This window comes from Sapajus apella, unplaced genomic scaffold, assembly GCF_009761245.1.
Source record: "Sapajus apella isolate SASKATOON/1434 unplaced genomic scaffold, GSC_monkey_1.0 scaffold94, whole genome shotgun sequence".
NCBI classification, from domain to species: Eukaryota; Metazoa; Chordata; class Mammalia; order Primates; family Cebidae; genus Sapajus; species Sapajus apella.
This window is the reverse complement of record NW_022437034.1, coordinates 3,831,732-3,837,866: the sequence shown is the minus strand read 5'-3', so window position 1 is coordinate 3,837,866 and position 6,135 is coordinate 3,831,732. Positions and strand designations below refer to the sequence as shown.

The 6,135-nt window shown below is 45.9% G+C and overlaps 1 pseudogene; it reads left to right on the top strand.

Moving 5' to 3' along the window:
• The first annotated feature begins 439 nt into the window (after positions 1 to 439).
• Positions 440 to 1,393, top strand: LOC116535313 (annotated as a pseudogene).
• Positions 1,394 to 6,135: the final 4,742 nt, after the last annotated feature.

The window sequence follows — 6,135 nt, the reverse complement described above, 5'->3', positions numbered from 1 at the left end:
ATAATAAATAAGCAAACTGTATAACATACTAGAAGGCAATAAAGACTATTAAAAAAGACAAAGTAGGCCGGCATGGTGGCTCACACCTGTAATCCCAGCACTCTGGGAGGCTGAGGCAGGCAGATCACAAGGTCAGGAGTTCGAGACTAGCCTGGCCAAGATGGTGAAACTCCATCTCTGCTAAAAATATAAAAATTAGCCAGGCGTGGTGGTACACGCCTGTAGTCCCAGCTACTCAGGATGCTGAGGCAGAAGAATCGCTTGAACCCAGGAGGCGGTGGTTGCAGTAAGCTGAGATCAACCCCCTGCACTCCAGCCTAGGTGACAGAGCAAGACTCCATCTAAAAAAAAGACTAACGCAGGGGAAGGAGGATTAAAACTGCTGTAGATGGGGAGGTGGGTAGAGTGTGTATTACAGCTTTAAATAGGATGGTTGAGCATGCGTGGTTGGGGAATTCATGTGGAGGTCAGAGTGGAAGCAGGTGTGAGAGGGTCCAGCAGAAGAAAACATGGCTGTCAAAGTGTTTGAGTCTGTCGGCAAGTTTGGCCTAGCCTTAGCTGTTGCAGGACGTATGGTGAACTCGGCCTTATATAATGTGGATGCTGGGCACAGAGCTGTCATCTTTGACGGATTCCATGGAGTACATGACATTGTGGTACGGGAAGGGGCTCACTTTCTCATCCCATGGGTACAGAAACCAATTATCTTTTACCGCTGTTCTCGGCCACATAATGTGCCAGTCATCACTGGTAGCAAAGATTTACAGAATGTCAACATCACGCTTCACATCCTCTTCTGGCCTGTTGCTAGCCAGCTTCCTCGCATCTTCACCAGCATCAAAGAGGACTATGATGAGCATATGCTGCCGTCCATCATGACCGAGATCCTCAAGTCAGCGGTGGCTTACTTTGATGCTGGAGAACTAATTACCCAGAGAGAGCTGGTCTCCAGGCAGGTGAGCAACAACCTTACGGAGCGAGCGGCCACCTTTGGGCTCATCCTGGACGACGTGTCCTTGACACATTTGACCTTCAGGAAGGAGTTCACAGAAGCTGTGGAAGTCAAATAGGTGGCTCAGCAGGAAGCAGAGAGGGCCAGATTTGTGGTGGAAAAGGATGAGCAGAAGAAAAAGGCGGCTATCATCTCTGCTGAGGGTGAGCTGATTGCCAACTCACTGGCCACCGCAGGGGACGGCCCGATCAAGCTGCGCAAGCTGGAAGCTGTGAGGACATCCCATACCAGCTCTCACCCTCTTGGAACATCACCTACCCACCGGCGGGGCAGTCCGTGCTCCTCCAGCTGCCCCAGTGCACCCTACCTGCACCTCCACGGGCCGACTGGGCCACAGCCCCGAAGATTCCTGACACTGCCTTCCTTCTGCCTTCACCCTAGAAATCACTGTGAAATTTCATGATTGGCTTAAAATGAAGGAAATAAAGGTAAAATCACTTCAAATCTCTAATTAGTCTATCAAATGAAACGCTTTCATTCTTCTCACATCCATCTACTTTTTTATCCACCTTCCTACAAAAATTGCTAAGTGCCTAAGCAAACTGGCTTTAGGTCCCAATTCGGAGCCTGTGGGAGCTCTGGCCTGAGCACCAGGATTTGGCAGCATGCAGGTAGGACAGTGTGTGATGGACTGGGGAGCACAGGTGTCCGCCTGGGTCCATGTGTGGCCTCCATCCTGTCGCTGATGGAAGATTTGCAGATGAGGGCATGTGGCTGAACTGAGAAAACAGGCCTCCGCCTTCCCAGCGGTTCCTGTGCAGATGCTGCTCAAGAGAGGCGCTGGGGAGGGGCAGAGAGGAAGCGGTCTGTCTCTTACCATAAGGCTGATTCTCTTTAACTGTGTGACCAGCGGAAGCAGATGTGTGTGAACTTGGCACAGACTGAAGAATCTGCCCCCGTTGAGGTGGGTGGGCCTGATTGTTACCCCCCAGGTCCTATAACTTGGATGGATTTGGATAGTGAGAAAGGAGGCCTGGAACGAGATGTGAGTCCTGTTGAAGACTTCCTCTCTATCCCCCTGCTTTGTCCCTCTCAAATACCCAATGGAATTCCAACTTGAAGGATTGCATTCTGCTGGGACTGAATGTGCCTGCCAAAGACATGTCCAACCTGCGTTCCTGGCTCCCCCATTCAGAGACTGCCCTTCTCAAGGGCTCTGTGCCTGCGCTGGGAAGGAAACAGCCATGGGAAGGAAACAAATGTGTATAAACTGCTGTCAATAAATGACAGCCAGACCTTCTGGCTAAAAATAAATAAATAAATAAATAAATAATAAATAGGATGGTCAAGGTCGACCTCACTGTGCAGTAATATTTCAACTAAGACCTGAGAGAAGTTAGACAATTGGTCATGTGGATGGATATATGGCAGAATTTTCCAGGAAGAGGGAACTGCCAGTGAGGGTGAAGAAGTGCAAGAGGTACAGATGCAGGAGCAAGATAAATGAGGTCAGAGAGGTACAGGGTAGGGGGGATACGTCAGATCCTGTGGGCCTTATAGATCACTGTAATAACTTACTTTGCTTCTGAGGAAGATGGAGAGCTGCTATAGAAGTGAAACGACTGGCATACATTTTATAAGGTTCACTCTTACTTCCATTTGAGAACAGACTATTGGCAGATGAGAGTGGAAACAGAGATAATAAAGAAGCAATTATCCCAATAATTCAGGCAAAAGATATTGGTAGCACAGACTACGGTGATATATCTGTTGAAGAGTTGAAGGAAGAATTAGTGATAGACGCAGAGAAGACTAAGCAAAGTAAAGAGAGGAATCAATTATTAACTGTAGAGAAACCAGGAAATGGCATAAAGAAAGGCAACCATAGCAGTCCACATGAATCGGTTGTGGATAACATTTACCTAGTGCTATGGTTTGGATATGGTTTGTTTGTCCCCAGGAAACTCACGTTGAAATTTGATCCCCAACCTGGCAGTGCTGGGTGGTGGGGCCTAGTGGGAAGCATTTGCATTATGAGAGCAGGTCCTTCATGAATGACTTGGTGCTGTTCTTCAGGCAGTGAGTTTCTGCCCTTGAGAAACTATATTAATTCTCTCAGGAATGGATTAATTCCTGAGAGAATGGGTTGTTATAAAGCCAGGATGCCCTCAGGTTTCCCCCTCTTCACACGCATCTACTTCCCCTTTGACCATCTCCACCGTGTTGCGACACTGCATGAAAACCCTTGACAAGGCCGGGCATGGTGGTTCACACCTGTAATTCCAGCACTTTGGGATCTGAGGTGGGCAGATTACCTGAGGTCAGGAGTTCAAGGCCAGCCTGGCCAACATGGCAGAACCCTGTCTCTACTAAAAATATAAAAATAGCCAGGTGTGGTGGCATGCACTTGTAGTCCCAGCTACTTGCGAGGCGGAGGCAGAAGAATCGGTTGAACCTGGAGGTAGAGGTTGCAATGAGCTGAGGTTGTGCCACTGCGTTCCAGCCTGGATGACTGCAAGACTATCTCTGGCAAACAAAAACAAAAACCTTGCCAAAAGCCAGGGCCACGCCCTCAAACGTTTCAGCCAGCAGAACCATTAGCGAAATAAACCTCTTTTCTTTATAAATTACTTGGTCTTGGTTATTCTTTTATAGCAAAAGAAAATAGACTAAGAAATAGTCATAAGCATGTAAACACAAAATGTTAATTTAACAAAATATTATTATTTGGCTATCTTGGGAAGCTATGTGGTGAAAGTACGGCTCATTTATCTAAAACCAAGAGGTCCTATATATCTCTTTAAAAAATTCAATACAATAGGAAAATATGCAAAGGATATAAACAGTCAATTCAGAGAAAAAGGACATATGGGTCTTACACATGTAAAGCTCAATTTCCCTCAAAATATATTTTTTTTTAAAAAAGGAAAATTGCTAGGCACAGTGGGTCACGTCTGTAATACCAGCACTTTGGGAGGCTGAGGTGAGTGGATCACGAGATCAAGAGATGGAGACCATCCTGGCCAAAATAGTGAAACCCTGTCTCTACTAAAAAACACAAAATACAAAATTACAAAAATTAGCTGGGCGTGGTAGTGTGTGCCTGTAGTCCCGGCTACTCGGAGGCTGAGGCAGGAGAATTGCTTGAACCCAGGAGGCAGAGACTACGGTGAGCTGAGATTACTCCACTCCACTCCAGCCTGGCAACAGAGCGAGACTCCGTCTCAAAATAAAAATAAAAATAAAAAAAGAAAATAAAGGCCGGGCAGGGGGGCTCACGCCTGTAATCCCAGCACATTGGGAGGCCAAGGTTGGTGAAACACCTGAGGTCAGGGGTTCCAGACCAGCCTGGCCAACATGGTGAAACCCTGTGTCTACTAGCAAAAATTAGTCAGGCATAGTGGCGCATGCCTATAATTCCAGCTACTCAGTAGGCTGAGGCAGGAGAATCGCTCGAACCCGGGAAGCGGAGGTTGCAGTCAGCTGAGAGTGCACCACTGCACTCCAGCCTCGGTGACAAGAGCCAATCTCTGTCTCAAAAAAAAAAAAAAAAACACATTAAAACCTCATGGAGATGTCACATTTTTACCTAACCAGATTGACAAATATACAGAATTTTTATAATACACTATGTTGGGGAGGATAATAGATAAACATACATTCTCATACATTGCTTGTAGAGTGTAAATTGCCATGTCAATTTGATAAAATTATAAAAATTACAAAATGTAGATATCCCTTTCCAGAAAGATCTTGTTGCCCCAGCTGCTAGGAGTTCTGGCAGCAGACAGTCTTCAACTGTCAGCCTCTTCAAGTTTTGCCTCAGCAGCAAAGAGCTGTCTCACTCAAGGATACGCTTTTCTGTGGCAGCCCACATCCAGTGACTGATATAGAGGCCTTGCCATTTCCCCCCAATGCAGGACAACTCTGCTGAGTCATTTCAGCTTTACAGCTTTCCTATGGGGTTATCTTAGGCTGCATGAGTGCATCACAGGTCAGCTTTCTCTTCTGCCAAATTCCCCTTCTTTCTTCTCCCTTCCATAGCTGTTGAACCCAAGGGTACCTCCTAATAAAAGTCTGGAACTCTAAATTTCTGTCCCAAAGTCTACTTCCAAGAGAAATCAGTCTGTGAAACTCATGACTCCATGACTTCATTTCCAAAAGTTTACACAGACTCACACATAGACAAAAATGGTGTATATGTAAGGTTATTTATTGCAAAAAATTTTTTTTGACATAGGATCTTACTCTGTAGTCGAGAGAGAGTGCAGTGGCATGATCATAACTTACTGCAGTCTCCAATTATTGGCTCAAGGTATCTTCCCATCTCAGCCTTCCAAGTAGCTGGGACCAAAGGTGCGTACCACTCTGCCTGGGTAATTTATTTTTATTTTTTGTAGAAATGGGATCTCTCTATGTTGCCCAGGCTAGTCTTGAACTCCTGGCCTAAAGCAGTCCTTCTGCCTTGGCCTCCCAAAGTGCTGAAATTACAGATGTGAGCCATGCACATGACTTATTGCAAATTATTTGTAAGAGCAAAAATTGGAAATAACTTAAATATTTGATTACATAAATCAGGTGACTGATTAAAGGCATATGTATACAATGAAATTTCATGTCACAATGTAAAAAGCAGGTAGCTGTTTATATAATGATGGGAAAAAATCTTCAAAGTGGAGCGGTGTGAAGAAGAGGAGGTGAGAATTGACTCCCAATTGGCTAAAGCCCATGTGCCCTGCATCCCAGAGGCCAGTGCCTACATCCTGCCACCACTGTCACCAAGCCCAAGAGAAAGGCTGAAGGGGATTTTAAAGGAAATAAAGCCAAGGTGAAGGACAAACTTCAAAGAAGACCTGGAAGGTTGTCTGCTAAACCTGTTCCTCCAAAGCCAGAGCCCAGGCTTAAAAAGGCCCTGTAAAGAAGGGAGAGAAGGTATACATAGGGAAAAAGGGAAAGGCTGATGCTGGCAAGGGAGTAACTCTGCAGTAAATGAAGATGCCCAAATAAAACAGACACAAAAAGCTGAAGGCAATGGAGATGCCAAGTGAAGTGCCTGCAGTTTTGATTTAGAAAGCGTCTCACTCTGCTGCCCAGTCTAGAGTGCAGTGGCATGATCTCGGCTCACTGCAACCACAGCTTCTCAGGTTTAAGCGATTCTCCTGACTCAGCCTCCTGAGTGGCTG